This window comes from Apis mellifera, linkage group LG13, assembly GCF_003254395.2.
Source record: "Apis mellifera strain DH4 linkage group LG13, Amel_HAv3.1, whole genome shotgun sequence".
Taxonomy (NCBI): domain Eukaryota; kingdom Metazoa; phylum Arthropoda; class Insecta; order Hymenoptera; family Apidae; genus Apis; species Apis mellifera.
Genome location: NC_037650.1, coordinates 8,863,094 through 8,882,929, shown reverse-complemented (window position 1 = coordinate 8,882,929; position 19,836 = coordinate 8,863,094). Strand labels below are relative to the sequence as shown.

General features: G+C 32.8%; 1 protein-coding gene and 1 long non-coding RNA gene across 6 annotated transcripts in view; one reads left to right on the top strand and one right to left on the bottom strand.

Annotated features, from left to right (window-relative positions):
* Positions 1-19,836, bottom strand: part of LOC410470 (putative polypeptide N-acetylgalactosaminyltransferase 9) — a 322,421-nt gene that overhangs the window by 222,016 nt on the left and 80,569 nt on the right. The window lies entirely within an intron of this gene.
* LOC107965459 lies at positions 17,124-18,562 on the top strand. The gene is made up of 3 exons (XR_001705454.2): positions 17,124-17,544; positions 17,715-17,834; positions 18,193-18,562. It is a non-coding gene; the product is annotated as an uncharacterized LOC107965459 (long non-coding RNA).

The window sequence follows — 19,836 nt, the reverse complement described above, 5'->3', positions numbered from 1 at the left end:
ACAGCTGTCGACGATATCTGGATTCTGGAAGACTCGAGTAAAAATCATCGATCGTATATTCCGTGGTGGTAGATACGAACAGGTTTATAAAATGACCTACTTTCCTTCCACACGATTGCACTTTTTCCCCGATAAAATTTTACAATGGGAAAGAAATCATATTTGGCGTATATTGTTTTTAAATTGCAAATCGGGCAGAGCCATCTTTCTACGATAATCCTTTTTTCTTTACCATTCAGAAATTCCAGAATAACATTATAAATTCGCTTGCGTTTCAATAAATGGTAACGTAAATAAAAAAATAATGCGATTAGAATAAAAGTTTTCCTCTCGATTCAATTCAGCTTTTAAATTCTTTCGAAATTTTAAAATTCTTGATTATTCTCTTTATTATTCTGAATGCATTTCATTCAGCGAAAGATATAATGTATATATATATATATATATACATATTTATAAGTAATTTAAAATACATCGAATATTTGTGTTCGACGTACCGGTTGCAATAACCAAGAATAAATAATACGTATTTGGATAAAAAGATGACAAATATTTACGTTATAAACCGAACTGATAAATCTCAAATAAATAAATATAAATAAATAATAATAAAATATATGTCTCGAAAAATAAATCATCCGTGATTCAATAGTACTATTTTTCCTATACACGATCAAATCTCGCTCTCTTTGTCTACGTTACCAACCGCGGATAATTGATTATTATTCCTCATTATGTAGCGTAAACCATTTTACGATATAATATATTTTCACACGTTCGATTTTCACGTTCGTCAATCTTTTCACGCGCGGAATTTCAACGTGTCGAACGTTTTATCGTGGCGATAAATAAAAAATAATTTTTCTGAAATATTCCGACGTTGTCACGGTTCGATTTAAAAACGTAAAGCGGAACGATTTTTCGCGATTAACTCGATGCCGAACATTTTATCTTCGCTTTAATCTTCCCGTTTGTCTAAAAAAATTTTAAATCCCGTTTTTTATAAATAAAATTATTGAACACCGTTAAGATAAATTAAATTTTAGATAATTCAAAATGAAACGTAAATATTGAAAATTATATAGAAATTAGTGTCACTTAATTTTCACATTTATCTTTCTTCAATTATATATAATATTTCTTCAATCATGTTTAACATGTTGTATATACTTCGTTTCAATTACTGTTTTCAAAATAACGTTCCACGAGAATTGAACGTGTTCCAAGTATTCGAGGAACCGCGACAAATTACCGTAAAATTCACGTTTATCTTTCTTCAATTATATAATATTTCTTCAATCATACTTAACCTTATATACTTCATTATTCTTCTTGAAATAATATTCCACGCGAATTGAACATGTTCCAAAGAACCGCAATAAATTATTCAATAATTCAAATTACTTATAATCACGTAGCACTTATCGAAATTCAGTAGGAAGTGGTTCGTTTGCAGGAGTGGTGGGATTCGATAAAAATTAATTAGCTCCTTGCTGACCTTGCTCGTTTAGTTTAATCATGCGCGTCGCATGTTTCTTTTTTTTTTTTTTATCATGAACGATGCGATAGCTTCGATGTCGTCATTAAAAAAAATGTCATAACACCTTATGACAAAGTATTCATTAATCGTGTCGACATCGCGATTGCGTCAGTCCTTCGATACACGATGATTCAGATCGGCGATAACTTGCTATAATTATAAAGATCTATCGAAGATGACATTATTAGATATATACTTAAAGTGTCAACGTATGATTAATGCGTGTTATAAAAATAGATTGATCTGCAATTTTTATTTTATGCGCGTTAAAAAAACTTAAAGTGAACAACTTGGATAAAAATATACAAAATAATTAACACGTTGTAGCGTATTTTTTAATTGAACGAAGATAATATCGTGTCGGTTAAACAAAATCGTGACAAATTTTTTTAACATCTGACTTTTTGGCAATCTTTGAAAAGCTTCGTTTCTTCGACTTTCATTCTTTCTTTCGATACCTAGAATTCTTAAAAAATATTTCGTATATTAAAAAAAAATTTTATACAAACTCTAATACAACTTTGATCCTCTCTCTGGAAATTTTATTTTATTTAATTATTTATACAATTTTTATTTTATTATTTATTTTATTTTATAATTGAATTTCTAATATAATAATTTCTCTCCATTCCTATCTTTTGCAAACTTTGATCTTATCTATAACTCGATAGATCAATCGTCGAAATTTTTGTAAGAATTAATTTTTATATTACACAAAGACTTTTGTAAAAATTGTTTAATTTATTCTCTCCTCGACATTTCCCCGGTCAAATATCATTTTTAATCGAGACGAGGCGGCACGCAATAACGAATATTTCATGTTTCCCTGCACGGAACAAGGGCAAATGGGTCCATTGCAGCTGCAATTAACGTTATGTTACAATTAATATCGAGTCAACGAAACGGCCGCGTGCTTTTCCACGAAATCACGTTTAATCGGATCGCACGAAATACGATTCGCTATCAATCTCGAGACAGTCGCCCATTTTCGTGACAACTTGCCTGTCGTTTATGCGCAACGATTTGTCTCGTTATTCGCCGATCTTTCTCTTTCTCTAATTTGATCGAACAATTTTTTCTTCTTTTTTTATTTTCTTCATTTCATTTGGATTCGATGGACGAATGCTTTTTTGATAATCTCTTTCTTTCTTTCTTTCTTTTTTTCACTTTAATGGAAACGTTTCTTGAGTTTTTGAAAAACTTTGATTTTCAAGAATAGGTTATAATATTATTTGTCGAATTAAAAAATGATTTACTCGAAAATTTAGTTTAATTTTCATATTCGCTGACTATAATTTTTTTTTAAATCATTGTTTTATAAGTTGAAGAAGAAAAATTACTGCCGTTTCAGTGTACATATTTTACGTTGATCAAATGTGAAATAGAAGAAAGTTTTTGAGTACCAGCATCATGCAACTTCCAACAAGTTTATTTGCACGATTCTAATTTCATTCGTACGAGCGCACACATTTCTTCGACACTTATTTGATACAAGATTCATTGTTAAACAATAATTTTAAACTTTATAAATAATGATCCTCCAGTCGAAAGGCTATTAATCTTCCTGTTAAATGATTCTACACTTTTCCATATAAAATTTCAACGGAGTAGATTTCCAGCAGTTCTCGCCTCGCCGTCGAAATCGTTCACTTGTACGTGTATATATCGTAAATCTCATTGATCGAAATTTTGCGATCCATTTCACAAATTGATACAGTGTGCAACTACTTCCTTCAGTTACGTGTTATATATATATAATATCTCACTATATTACACATATTATATAATATTTTATAGAGAGATATTATACATAAAATACTTGTACATTAAATGATCATAAAAGAATAAAAGCCAAGTTGGGAAAAATGAGAAATATTTTATACGACATTTTTATCGAGGCTTGCAATAAATTTTTACCGTGCCATCGATATATATACTTTTACGATAACAGATCAACAGAACGAATGGAAAAGGAATAATTTATAATAAATTTCGTTCCACATGCAGTTTAAATCTATAATAGTTGTTGAATAACTCGAAAACGAAACAGACTTCGAAAATACACTGTAACAAAACGTTGAATCGTTACATATTGAAATTTTTAAGTAACAAAACACCTCGAATTCTCGACATAAATATACGAGAATAACTCAAACCTCTCTCGAAGAAAAGACTTCTCTCTGAGAAGAGAATCAACGAATCAATGAAGAAGAGAATCCAAAACATTTTATTGCTTAGCTTCTTCGATCAGAATTGTTGTTTAAGCAACAAAACGCCTCGAATTCTCGACTCGACTCGTAAATATACGAGAATAACTCGTCAAATCTCTCTCGAAGAAAACAGTTCTCTCTGAGAAGAGAATCGACGAATCGATGAAGAAGAGAGTCCAAAACATTTTATTCCTTAGCTTCTTCGATCAGAATTGTTGTTTAAGCAACAAAATGCCTCGAATTCTCGAATCGACTCGTAAATATACGAGAATAATTCGTCAAATCTCTCTCTAAGAAAAGAATTCTCTCTGAGAAGAGAATCGATGAATCGATGAAGAAGAGAATCCAAAACATTTTATTCTCTAGCTTCTTCGATCAGAATTGTTTCGAATTCATCGAGTATCATGCCGTCCTTTTACGGATGCATGATACTTTCATGATCCAAGGACAATAGGACGTGAAGAGAAGACGTGAAGATTCACTTCCGCTTCGAGCGAGGAAGCGCATAACGATGCGTTGCTTGTGCGAAAAGTATTTACGAAGAGTGTATGCAAAAATAACATCCGTGAAACTGCGCGACAATCGATTTGAAATTACGGGAAGTGGAGTTGGATCGCTTTGGGGTAAACAGGTGTTAAGGGTAACTTTGTGTTTTCTCTTGAAGAAAATTGAAAGACGGATGATGGATGAGGCGAAGGTTTTGGAAAATCAAAGAAGAGAAGTTGTATTGTTGAGAGAGATTGAATTTTGAAAAAAAAAATATAGTTTTCGTGATCACTTTTATGAAAATATTCGAACGGAGAAACAATATTTTATTGTAATGTTAACTTGACCTTATTATTTCATTGTAGAAATTAATATCAGTGTCCGATTATATTATTATAATATTATTTTCAATGTGATTACAATATCGTGTTATCATAAAATTCATAATCGAGACCAATATTTCTTCTGGATCCTGATAAACACATCCTCTATACAACACCAGGACAGAAAGCTTATCTGTCCACCACCACAAATCATCAAACTTGCGCCTCTGTTTCAGGAAACCAAGTTTCTCTAGCCATGATAGCTTGTCATAATAAATTATGCCAGTCCACATCTGGATCTCCAAGATGAAATGGACACTTTCAACTATGACATCATATGACATCATTTCGATCGTTATCTCAATTGTACCGTTATTTTCTATATGAATATCATATTTCAAAAGAAAAACAAAAAAAATTCAATTCAGGCTACGAAATTTTAAATAAGAAACAAGTTTTACAACTTATCAAATCATCGTCACGAACAAAGATTTAAATATTACGATATTATAACCGCAAAGGTAAATATATACACTTTTTAGGTTATGTTACGTCAAAAGTAAAAGAATGCATTGCATCTCGAGCAAAAGTAAATGCAAATATCCCTAAATCAACATTACGACATCAAATTACAATGCTAACAAGGCTCGTTGTTGCACTTACAATGCAAATACCTATTCCTTATAGATAAGTAAGTTAGCGTAAAGAAGAAAAAAGAAAGAAAGAAAAATTGGCGAGTCACCGAAGCGAGAATAATGTACGAGTGGCTCGTCCAAATGCACGCGTATCGGTAATAAGAAGTGCTCTTGCAATTAGCGTTGAATAATTAAAGGGTCGTTAATCCCAGACGGGCATACTGAAATAATTTCGAACGGTGAGAGAGAAGAATGGAAGAAATGAAGAAAACCTTTCCAAATCCCTTCTCCACGAAATTGGAGAAACTATCGATCGTTTCGGTGTCTACGTCTTAATTCTTGCCACCCGTTTCCACGCGGGAATGCAATAATCGTACGTTAAACGTGACACAGCTCCCTATATAATTAATGTCACATGAGGGGCGAGTGTCGCGTTGCACAATGCATTCGCAATGCCGGTGAAGCACCGTAATTACCGTGAGTTTGTCTTCCCTACCCTGACAACGTGACGTAGTTGCAAAGAAACGTGGCAAAAACTGGTTATTCCTTTCTTTTTTTTCTTTCCTTTCTTCTTTTCTTCTTCTTCTTCTTTTTTTTTTTTTAGGGAAGGATTTAACAGCGTTGTTTGTTTTAATTCGTTTTAATCCCGAGGCTTCCTTTTTTGTGATCGAGACGAATGGTTTGTGAGAAGGGAGACGTTAAGAGTGAAATGTAGCAGGTTGTATCACGCTCGATGGAACAATAAATAACGCTTTTCAACAGAAGATCTTGTTATTTTTCAGTTGCAAACCGACCCAAAATTATTAAATTCATTTACACTTCTTGTTCAGGAGAGGTTCGTTTAAAAGAGTCGTCAACAGTTGGATGAAGAATTGGGTTTGGATAGGGTTCCATGGGATAATTTATTGAAGATTTTTTCCTTTTTTTTTTAGTAAGAAAAGAAGACGATAATTTCGTCTATTTTCGTTCAGGCAAGAACATCTTTTTAATACACTTTTGAGTTGTACAACTTCTCACGTTTTTATATTCAAATTTAATTCCTCGTGAGTACCTGAAGTATCTCGATTTCACATAAATTTGAAAATCGTGTTAACAGAGGGTTACGTATAAATTATTAAATTATCACGACGCAATTTATCCGCACACAGCTATCGCTATCAGATTGATAGTTCACTGCAAACTCAATGGATATCCCTTTCCTTATAATACAATAGGGGCAAGACAGCTCGGGAAGAAACTAATGAATTATTAATCACAGATACATATCTCGAATCCTCTTTTATTAAATTTCTCCGTTTCCGATATTTTACGGATATTTACATTATTTATGAGAGAATATCGATCGAGGAAAAATCCCAAAAAGAAACAAAACACGAAAACCGTTCCATCCATTCTTATCCCTTTCTTTTACAGAAAAATAACGTTTCTTCGATCGATATTAAAAGCCGTCCCCCGTTAAATATCGCGAGACAAAAGCGTGCAAATGGACGAGTGGGGTGGGAAAAGGGGTGGTTTGAGGCTCGGCTCGGAAAGAGTGAGCGCGACTCGCGCTTTTATTTTTTTCTTTTTTTTTCTTTAAATTATTTTACCGTTGCACGAGCCTGCGTTCTCTTTCTTCTTTTTTCCCAAACAACGGAAGAAAAGAGGGGGGAAAAAGAACAAAAAAAAGGGAAAGAAAGATTCGCGAACATATGAAAAATGCATAAAGGATCATTATGCCAATTCCGTGTACAAACTTGGGTTGGATACCATCGATCGTAATTAAAGTTGTCCATCTTTGATCATTTGGCGACTCTGTGGAAGCACAGATGGCGCTTCTGAGAAAGATTTTCCAGGGGATGGATTTTCGATCAACGATCGTGAGAAATTTGCGCGAGGAGGGTGGACGGTGTCGGTGTAATGGAAGTTTGTGGTCAGTGTAATTTGATTAATTAGCTGAATTAATTGAAAGCGTCTTAATATTTAAGAGAGTTTCAGAACCGAGTTACGAGCAAAGTAAACGGGTGTGCACGAGCATTTTTTTAATTAGATGATGCAAATAATCGTTAAATTATTTACACGAAAGTTGTTGATAGTGTAATTGATAATTGGAATAATTATTTAAATAAATCACCTAAAAATATTGAAATAATTTAGATATTAGATTTTGAACAATGATATGTGTTAAAAATTAAAATTATGAATGCCATAATTAAAGTATGGCATATGTATTATATTGATGTATAGTATGATATAGAAATGTAAGGTATAAATATTAATTTATGTAAAAATGAAATATTCTTAATCCTTTCAAATGTAAAATGTAATTTCACTTCTACAGAGGGAATAGAAATAATCGTGAATTTATCCAAACTTAAAACGCGCAAGCATTACATTTATGATGTAATCCCTATTGTTTCATTTTTTAACGTCTCAATTACACCTGTTTATGGCTGAGGTGGTTAAAATATCTCGATTTTACTACCCGTTAAATAAAAATATTTAATACAATGCACTTTATCCAGATGTGGTTAATTAATTTTTCATCCTCCATACGTATTTAAACCAGGAAAAAAAAATGTAATAAGGAAAATAATAAAAATGAGAATGGACACGTACATTGGATCCAATCCTCTGCATAAAACACAGTTACTTATGATCCAACAAATATTCTCCTTTGTGAATCTGCAATTCATAGCGTGTGTTTAATATTCATACATTCAAATAAAAGATTCCTTGCTGTCTTATTTCCAGCCCGGCAATTATAGCATTCTTTTTGAAATTTCCCAAGAATAAAGCTCGCTTAATATCTGGTGAATTGAATCGAAAAAAAAAAGAAAAGAAAAAAAACGATAATATCGTTGATGGAGAATCGATTAAACAAAAAAAATATAAAAATAATCCTCGATATTTAATAAATATATCTAAAAGCTTCAAAAAATTATAAAATTTCATTTCTCCGATTACCAAACCTATAAAATCATTGAATATCGAATATACACTTTTGATATTCATCGACTTCCAATCAAAACAAAAATAGAAGAAGAGAAAAGAAATATAGAAGAAAGAAAGAAGAAAAATATCAAAGATAAAACGACAAATAAAATAAATAACCTTTGCAAAAGCTAAGAGAACGAACCAAGCAAAAGTTTCTTCGACAAAAAACAAGAAAGGATAGATTGTTTACGATGTGTTCTCGGATCGTCAAATCCTTGCCGACTTCGAGGCGGAAATTAGGTCAGGAGGAAGGAAGCGAGAGAAGGAGAGGGTGTTGCGAGGATGCGCTTTGACCCGAGTGGACGGTTGTCGAGTAAATCCGCGAGAAGCGAGTAGCCAAGGAGCGGATGATAACCGGCTAATCTTGGAAAACAGTTCGGTGGAAACTGTTCGCGAGCAGGGTAAACGAGTCGAAATTTCCAGTGCGGTGAGGATCCGAGGTTCGACGAGCGTGTAACTCGCGAATAACGCGATTTTCCACCGGTTCTCTCGGCACAGACCGAACGATCCTGGTATCTTCGATAATTGTACGGACTGTGTGAGCGCGTAAGTGTGTGTGTGTGTGTTAAGAGGCAGATGTTAAGTCGGATTATCGGGGAAAATTTTGCGCATCCTCGCGTTTCTGGTGGAGGGTGGGAATATTCATACGTGTCTGGGGAGGATGGGGGACGAGGATGGAATGATGGTGATCTGGTGATGCGAAATGAAGATTCGGAGGTGTTTGTTTGAGATTGTTGTAAGAGTGGTTTTGGAACGAAGAGTGGATAAGTGCAGGAAGAAAATAAAAGGGAAAAGATAAAGAATTAATGGTAAAGGAGGAAAATTGTGAAGGTAAATTGTTATTAAGAATTAGTATTGAAAAATATTTATAGGATAGAAAAAAATGATAAAGGAAAATTGTGAAGATAAATTGTGGTATCGGTTGTTGAAGAGTGATTGATAATAGGAAGAATAGGAGGAATAGTAAAATAAATAGTAGGTTTTTTTTGTAGAAGAATAATTGACAAATGATTTGGAACAACGAATGTCAATTTATATTATCTCTTTCGTTATTAAGAATTAGTATTGAAAAATATTTATAGAATAGAAAAAAAATGAAAAAAAAAATTGTGAAGGTAAATTGTGGTATTGTTGTTGAAGAGTGATTGATAATAGGAAGAATGGGGAATAGTAAAATAAATAGTAGCTTCTTTTTGTTGAAGAATAAATTAAAAAATTGTGAAGGTAAATTGTGGTATTGATGTTGAAGAGTGATTGATAATAGGAAGAATGGAGAATAGTAAAATAAATAGTAGGTTTTTTTTTTATTGAAGAATAAATTAAAAAAAAAATTGTGAAGATAAATTGTGGTATTGATGTTGAAGAGTGATTGATAATAGGAAAAATGGGGAATAGTAAAATAAATAATAGGTTTTTCTTGTTGAAGAATGATTGACAAATTGGAACAACGAATGTGAATTTATATTATCTCTTTTGTTATTAAGAATTAGTATTGAAAAATATTTATAGGGTAGAAAAAAATGATAAAGGAAAATTGTGAAGGTAAATTGTATTGATGTTGAAGGTATTGATGTTGAAGAGTGATTGATAATAGGAAGAATGAAGAATAGTAAAATAAATAGTAGTTTCTTTTTGTTGAAGAATGATTGACAAATTGGAACAACGAATATGAATTTATATTATCTCTTTTGTTATTAAGAATTATTGAAAAATATTTATAGGATAGAAAAAAATGATGAAAATAAAACAGTGATTCTTATTTTTGTCCTCTCTCTCTCTCTTTCTCTCTTTCTCTCTCTGTCGATTGATTGAGTAAGAGCTTATGATCCTCCGTAATCCCATCAAATACAGAATATGATTCTGGTTGGTTGAACAGAGGCTTTGAGAAAGGTTAGAGACAATTTATTTCTCTTCTTTCAAAATTTTTCTAGTGAATTTCCTAAAAAAAAAACATATCCTTTAAATAGAATACAGTTTTATTGAATTTGTTGATGACTCGCGAATTAAAATTTGTGATTCGTAAAATAGCCAATTTCTGTAAAAATTATATACTCGAGATAGTAACTTCTGTTTACACAATTTTTCGTATTTTACATTTCGTATTTTATGGCAACATTTGTATAAATTTGTTTTTTTAAACGTATTAGAATCAATCATGAAAATTTCATAATTATTTAATATAATTTCGCAATGGATTTTTAATAAAAATCATGATATCATTAAATAAAATATAATCGTATTCAATAACATCGAATAAAGAGGTGGAAAAGATAGTTTTTAAATTTTGTTAAAAATTTCCATTCGGAATTAACATTTCTTTCATTAATTAATTCAAAAAAAATAGAAAATGTTATACTGCGCGAAAAATAGCAACATTCCGTCACATTAAGGATTAAATGACAAATAGCAGACATATGAATATCAATAATTATTACTCAAATATAATTTTCCCGTTTTTTCTGATACGTGAGAAGATTCACATCCGTGGATGACAGTAATGAAAGGGCAAAGTTTGCGGATCCGAGGCAATATAGAAAATCAGGATGGATTATCTGACGAGAAGACGACGTTGCTTTTCCGTGTGCTCAGCAAAGAAACGCGGGAAATATGCGGGGGATGCGAAAACTTCTGATACTGAAGGAAAAAGGAAGAGAAAGAAAGAGAAAAAGAGAGAAGGAAAAAGAACGAGAGAGAGAGAGAGAGAGAGAGAGAGAGAGGAATGGTTGGCTCTTGTAAGCACGAAGAAGAATCAATGTTCGCCAACAAAGTGGTAATACCGGGCCATCTGCTATTCGGCAGATATCAGCAGCCAACCAGTTGAGCGGAACAAAGTCGCGAAAAGAGAGAGAAAGAACGAAATCTAATGAATATTTATTTAACTCTGAGGGAGGAGAGAGAGAAAAAAAATTTGAAGTTTCAATAAGAACGAGAATTTTATTTCCAATGAAATGAATTTTTTCAGAGAAAATGGAAAAAGAAATTGATATTTGATATTATATTATTCAATCGAAACTTTTAATAATATCTCGTGTAAAAATAAATAAATAAAATTGGATGGATCAATAATTTCACAACAGTGACACAATATCTATGTTAACGATATTTGATCGTTTATACCCCCACCACGGATAATTCTCTCGTTATCGGTGTATCGAACATTGTGTACCCCCTCTTCCCCCACCCCCACAGCCGATCCAGTGGATCCAGTTCTATTTCCAGAAATTCGAATATTAATGTGGACAAACGGGCAGCAGATTCGCGCTGAATCCAACTCCCCTTCTAATTCCAAAGCTTAATCCAATCTGCATGCAATTGTCAACGAGGCAGCGCTACCGTCGGGGGGGCTGCTTGATTTTAATTAAACCCAATGCAGATTAAATCTAGGCAGTAAACACGCCACCAGCCCCGGAGACAGATTAGAAACTCGTCTTGTCCGCATAAATTAATAACGATCAGTGTCGATCAATGTCCAACCTGGGCAGTATCGATCGAATTAACCTCAAAGTTAATTTAAAATATACATACCGTGGTTTATTCTTCTTCCTTAATTTGTTTATCATGGTTAAAATCGATGTAGAATTTTTATTCGATCGATTCGGTTAGAGATAAATCCTAGATCGTTCGAATAGAAAAATCGAATCGATTCGATTGTTAAATTCCGATTCTGTTAGCGCAAAAGGGATTTTCGTTAAATTTTCTACGGTTCGATAATTAATCGTTCGATTGTTAAATCGTGATTCCATCACTGAAATTGTTACTCTTCTGTTCAGTTTGATTATTCCATTCCGATTCTATTATATACGGATGAATATTTTCCATAATTTTACGGAAAATAGAAAATCAATATTTATTCCTATAAATTGAAGTATATTTTGAAGTAAGAGTAAAAAGAAACGTTTCAAATTTCACGAAAAAAAAAAAAAAAGTAATCTGAAACAGAATTATATAGCCCGTATATAATATCACGAATGAATAATTTCCTTCCAGATATCATCCAACCTAACCTCAAACACCGGAACAACTGCTCGAAAACAAACTCGAGACTCGTGTTAATAATCCATGAGACAATAAAACAATGATAATCCAGTGGAACAAAGGACAGAAATCCTTTCAACCGTTACGAGTCCCCCGAATCTCGCAATAATCAAGCAAAGCCGAATCATCCGCGGAGTATAACACGAACCCCGGCACATTTGCATCAATTGTTCAAACGGTGGAGGCGCAACCGCGAGGCGCAGCAAACTTCAAGTATAAGCCGTAGTTCGAGAAGTTGCAAGTTCTCTCTACGGGGGCGTAGAGAGCGTAACTAATTAAGAAAGATCCAACGTAATTAATTCGTATGCCGGACTTTGTTTCTGCTTCAAGAATCCCGCTAATATTCGCCACGGCGATCAACCATCGGCCCACGGATTAAGCAGCCCGTCTGCAGCCCGAGATGATTCGAGTTCCAATGGGAATATTTCGACCGCGTGGCATCCGGTTCCGGCCCGTTAATGAAAACGATGGGAACGATCAACTCCGCCACCTGAGGAGTAAACTTGAAACTAGACGCAAGTTCTTAATCGTGGAGACACGCCGCGCGAGATAAATTTAATGGATGATCGTTAATCTGTATATATTTTGAAGAAAAAGTGCGTTGTAAAAATGAAAAGATATATAATTTTGTAATTTTACTGTTGTAAACTCGAATTGAATTAGAATAATTTTTTTATTTGAAGAAAAAGTAATGTGATAGATTGCACGTTGTAGATTATTGAGGTTATGTTTAGTTTTGTAGAGACTATTGGATTTAAAAATAGATAAAATAATGGAATATTGATTTCTCATGAATATTCGCAAAAATAGAGAGAATTGTTGATGAATAACTTGAGTAAAAGAAAAAAAATAGTAATTTGCACGAAAAAGAAAATATTACCAGTGACAATAGATGATTACAAAAAGTAACCTTGAATGTTAATTATAGTTAAATATAATAATAGCTATATAACGTATCTATTTGCTAATACACGAAAATTATGAGACAAAGTGTATTAGCAAAGTGTTATGTGTTGATTGCAATGAATGTATACCACGTACAAAGTTTCATAAATACGACGTATCGACAAGTTTTTAAATTCTTTTGAGAGAGATAACAATACAAGAGTGCACAAGAGAATTTAAAAACAGAAGGTATTATGTATTATGATTTACATAATGAAATTGCATATGAAGTGTAATGCGTTTCTTAAACTTCATTAAGAGAAACAAAGATTATATCTACGTTGAAAGTACGAGATTATCAGAGTTATATTTTATTTTCTGCAGAAACGTAAAGATTAATTCCGTGACAATCAGCTTTCAAGAATAACTTGTTGTAATATTTATTTCAGACTGAAAATTTATTTTCTCTCGAAAAATTTCCATTCAAAGATATTAAAAATATATTAAGTGGCACTTAATTAGTAATATGTCGGTTGACATTTTTAATCGTTGAAAAGCAATTTATTTTTACAAGTTTTTTTTAAAATATAAGCTTCAATTTGCACAAAACATTTTTCATAGGGAAGTTTAATTAATTTTTTAATTTATAATACGTTGTTTCGTTATTTTCTCGAAATAACGTTGGAATTTTTTCAAAGCAATTTATCAGTTCTTTTTTTTTCTCTTTTTTGATTATTAAAAAACTGAAATATTATGAAATAATATAAAAGATTTAGATTATGAATGTATTTTAAATTTAATCTTTGGAATTGATTAATCACATTCGATATGATTGTACAATACCATCTGCAATTTTTTGAAATCATTCATTGTACAGCTTTCTTGACGTATTGGCTTGAATTTAGCACCGCAATGGAAACACGCACTATTTTAATTTGCATTTGTAACACGCACTGATACCATCGATTATGAATATGCATCCGCTGGATAAGCAGAACGATTCTGTCCATTTTAATTAATGAATGGAGTTTCGTATGCTTTTATTTACCATAACGACTCGTTCTTTACCGTTACGAACAAACGCAAACTGACAATTTTTCATTTCTCCATAATTACACATTACTCTAAACTGTAAGAAAACATACTTTAAAAAATTCTAATTATAATTTCAATTACACGCAAAAAACAATAATTTCGTAAAAGAAAAACTAAAATCCTGATAAATTTTCACCATCTTACATATCCATCTTGCATAAAAATAAACTCGTCTTTGCTCTATTCTCTCTATAAATTCTCCTAATAAATATTTCTTAAAATATTCACAACGCTTCACAACGTCTCGAATTTTATCGAAACGAACTTTTCTCCTTCGAATCCTAGGAAAAACAAAAATTAACTCTAACTTCGTCTTAATGAAAAGGGAAAAAAACCGCACATCCGTCTAAGAGTACTACATTATTCTCGAAACGAATCTTTCTAATTGCCAGGACTATGAGAAGCTAACAATATTATCATGCCACCTTCTCTTAACCCGGCCAACAATTAAGCTGAAAGGCAGGACGAGTCTTTCGTCGAGATGAGTAGATTACCTTGTTAATCTGGCTACCGTGTTATATACCGCGAATGTGAAGTGTATAGCCCACTTTTCCCGATGTTTTCGTGGACGAGACACGTTTTCGTGTCGCCTGTGCGTGGCTCCGGCTTCGGCAAAAATAAAGAGAGACGACGAACGGAACGCGACAAAGAGACAATGTTGTGTACGCGCGAATAACCGTCATGGACAGAAGGAAAGGAGGGGGAAGAGGAGAGAGGGAGAATGCCAAGTTGAATTCTGCGGTTATTAGAGGAATTTTAGAAACAGAGGACGGCGCTAGTGACGTCATTATTCGTATTTGCGTCTCAAATGTGTAAATAAAGTAGCAAAGTTTCTCTAAAGTATTTATAGTAGGCAGTTTCGATTTCATTCTTGTAAATAGATTTTGTACAAATTGAAGTTAGAAGAAATTATTTTTTGAAGAAGAAATTGGAAAAAAATATTATGGATTTTTGAAGAATTTTTGAAGATATTTTTTTAAACTGTTACTGTTATAATCAAATAGAAAAATGAGATGACAAATATTTTTATCGATTGAAATTTCATTAGTATAAAAATAAGGATTATACAAATAAAAACTGAAAATTTTTTCCTTTTGTTGCTTGAACATCTTCGTTTATTTCGTGTTAAATTTCAATAATAATAGAAAATTTTAGAACAATTTTTGGATCCTAATTTTAAAAATTTCAAAGAAATATTGTTTTAAATTATGTTTTAAAGAAGATTTTATAAATATCAATAAAATTTCCCAAGATCATCCTAAAATTTTGTCCAGTATCACATTTCTGATAAAAAATAAATATTGAACTCTTTGTAATATTAATTACAGCACAATATATGGGTGAAGATCGGTTGACAAAGATTTCCAGAAATTCTCAGTTCAAAGAGGATAATATATGTGTATATATATATATTCAAAATTCTGACGTCATTTGATGCAGAGATGAAATAACGATGCACTCAAGAAAAGAAATGCTGAAAGTCGACCTTCGAATGACGATAACGACTAGGGGAAGAGGAAGTTCCTGTTCGGAACTTAATGATCAACGGGATCTCTTTTTTCTCCGGGCAACGATCGCTCGCTCATTGCTGCCTTTTTAAAGGTTTATCGTTATTGCGGCCAAGAAATTGCCTGTATTATCTGGTGCAATTAGAGGGCTAAATGGGTTTTCCAACCGTTCTTATTCCAGGGATATTTATCAAATTTTTCTTAAACAAAAGAGAATTCTCATCGAATCCATATATATATATATATATATATTCGAGGGAAGAAAATTTGCGACGATAAAAAAAGGACGAGTACCCTCGAACAACGTGAAGAGAAGGAAGCAATAATAAAGGATGTTCCCTATCGGGAAACAGGTTTAAACGAATAAAACGACTCAGCGTCGAAATAATCGTAAAGGAGCCGAGTTTCTTCGGATATTTCACCTAATATCTCAACCCCCGTAAAAATCATCATATTTTTAACCATGCTCCCCATTGTCGCCGGAATATAAAGAAAAGGAAGAGAAGGAAACTCGTGAGAACGGAAACTTTTACACCCTTCTCGTCTCGAGAAAACGAGTGAAGCGAAAAAAAAAAAAAAGAAAGGAAAAGAGATGGAGAGCGAAAGAAAAGGATTCGATGGGAGTCTTTTATTTTAGGATCTCAAATTTTATGAACACTTTAATACTCGTTTCAAACAAATCACCATAGCTTTAAAAATCTCGTTAACAAGCTGTTAAAAATGTTGTTTTAATAAGAAAAAGAAATATAATAAATAATTTTCATTGCAATTAAATAATACGTAATTATAATAAATATTCGATGAACTATGAAAAAAAATATGAAAATATTTGTTCTTACGTGAGCAAGATAATATAAAAAATTTCAGGATGCAATGTAAATGATTGACAATCAAATTTAAAATCTTTTCGAAATGATATTGCGTGGATTGAAAAAATTTGCATTCGAAGAACTATCGTTGCAAAATAATTATTGCAAAGAGGAATTTTTCGAATAAAAAAAATTAAATTAAATTATCCCGTTACCCCCTCCCCAACTTTCAAATCCAATCACACAAAATTTCAAAAAATCTATCACCCCGCTTCAAATACGTTTCACGCAAAATCCTATCCATCAATCTAAAACGTAACTCACTATCGCAGATTGCATCCCACCGAATCGAGGAGGGAAAGAATCAAGAAATAAAAAAAAAAAAAAGTGTCAAATTCAACTATAAAAATTTCTTCTCGAAAAAGAAAAAAAAACAATAATAATAATAAAAAACGAAGCCTGAAAGAAATAGAATATCTAAAATTCCAAAATGGAAAAAGAAAATATTCTGTCCATCCGCGAAGACAAAAAGTTTTCACTCGGCAATATTCGATTCGAAACGAGCGTCTGTCATCGATCCCCCCCCCCCCCCCAACAAATTGTATCTCCCTGTTATTCATGATCCGTGCCGTAAACTCGAACATCCAACTCGCCTCGAACAAAAGCACGAGTGAGAGAGAGAGAGAGAGAGAGAAAAAATTCCCCAGTCCGTTGGAAAAGTTTCGAGAATACGCCCTCTGTCGGCCGTTGAAGGAAGCTAAAGCAATCGAGGTGTCTCTAAACAAACTTGAGAAGACGTCGTCGTTTCCAACTCTATTTTAAGCTGAGAATGCACAAGCCGAGGGAAGGGGGAGTTGTGCCAATATTTGCCACGGACTGAAATGACATATCGTTGTTGTCGGAACGCCCCATTAAACATTGCATCCACCCCCACAGACTTTCACGGACTGTCGCGCGGCCGCGTTGCATTGTAACGCAAATAATGTTAAACCCGGTATCATAGAAATCATCGTTGAAATGGCCGTCCGTTTATTTCAACCAGGTGAATGGGGAGAGGGGGGGATGGGGAGGCGGCGGGGCAATGGTTGTATACGCACAGTCAATACGGCTGTTAACCGTAATAACTGTCGAACAATCGCATTGCCATTGGGAAATGGCAACCCTTTTCGGTAATTTTAATCATTCTTATTCATCGTTGCGTGATATTTTTAGGGAGGATCGTGTTGGAACATTGTAATCAGCGATTTGAAGAAGGAAAAGAGTGATGAATATTTCGTGGAGCGGTTTGGAAACGAGCGACGACGCACCGTGTGCGTCCGTGTGATTTCTATGGTGCGTTTGAGCTAACTATCGAACGTATCCTTTTCATAGAGTATCTTGCTGTTTGTTGTATTCGATATTTTAGAGGAGATATTGAAATGTATTGAAATGTGGCGATTTAGAAGGAAAGTGATGTATTCGAAATATATAAAGAGATTATTTAAATCATAACTCGAAAAATATTCGTTTCTCGAGTTAAAAATTGATTTGGAATAATTGTATACAGTTTTGAATCTTCTCGATTAAATTAATTCTTTAAATTTCGTCAAATTTTCTATTCAATTCTATATCTAGAGTATTTAGAGTGTTCAATTCTATATTTAATTCTATATTTAGAGTGATATAAGTAAGATCAGTATTCTTTTTACAGCATTTGTCAATCTTGTAATTCGAAACGTAGAAACTCTTGGGCACGGGAGGAAATCAATTTCACATGACAAATTGTTAATGCATTTTAATCGTGTTTTCGTGATTCAATGAAGAATCCCACAATATATTGCGTCGCGTTAATGCACCGGTTGTTACAATATTACCGCGACGATCAAATTTTAGATCACAATGCTCGAACTAATGCATCGCTGAAAGCCTTTCGATGAGGAATAACGAATCCAACGCGCAGAAATTGTTACTTCACACTGATGAATCCTACCGCTGTTCATTTTCTGCAATAGCTTAAGGAAGACTTGATCGATAGCAAAGAAATGCAAATTTAGTATCGAGATTAAAAATTTTTGTAAAAATTCGAAAATATACTTTTCATATATAGTAATATTAAAGTAGTAAATATTAATATTAATTATTTAATATTAATTTCCATTGCTGCATTCTTTTTATATATAAAGAATCTACGTTATCCAAGTTTCGAGTTCAAAATATCTTTTCGATAATAATGTAGAAAATTCAAAAAAATAAATCGTATAATGAACTTCAACCTTTCGAATTTAACACCGACTTTGTCGCTTTGTGACCGATTCGTGTTCCCACTCTGATGCAAAATTAATTTCATTTAACCCTGTGCCCTTCCTCTTTGCCAATTTGATTGTCCTTCCGATCGTAGTAGCACTCAAGCACCGTGCATCCACGCTATTAATACGATGTTCATTACGAATCCATCGATAACAATCGATTGTTCACTTTTTCAAGTGTTTTAAGTGTTTCGTTCGAATCGTAATGAAATTCGATAGGACACTCGATACGAAATAAATTGATCATTTTATTTATTACGTGTTTTCATTTTATCGATGTCAATTAGCGATGTCAATTTAACAAATTTAACAAATAATTTTTCGCTCATCGATCATTTATCATAAATATTTCGGAAAGAAAGAATTGTGTAAATTGATAGATCAGTAATATATTCATTTTATGAATCTTTTAAATTTAACTTATGATAATTTCAACTAAGAGTAAAAATATATTTAGGATAATATAAACTTTTTTCCTTGCTTTCGAATAATTGGATTAAAGGCAAAGAATTGAGACAAATTGATAGATCAGTAATATTATATTTTATGAATCTTTTAAATTTAACTTATGATAATTTCAACTAAGAGTAAAAATATATCTAGGATAATATAAATTTTTTTCTTTGCTTTCGAATAATTGAAATAAAAGCAAAGAATTGAGACAAATTGAGACATCAAGAATTTAGAATCTCGATCAGATTAGAAAGAAAAATGGAAGGGTTCGGATAAAGATAGCCTGATCGACGCTTCAATTGCAACCTTATCAATTTGATTGGCCGTATAACGACTCTATCTAACTAACGAGAACCGTTCCCGCGCCATTATTCGTTCCGGGTATTATCGATTCATTATCTCTTGAACGCGCAACTCGACGACCTTTGTTGCGGCTCGGTGAAAATTCAACCAACTACAACAGTTTCCCTCCTCCGAAAATTTCCATCTCTGAAATAGAACGACCGAAAGGTAACAGGAAACCGACAGTCTTCAGATTTTGCTCCCTAATTTAGGAAATTTAATATTACGATTGTTCGATCGTTCATTTATCATAT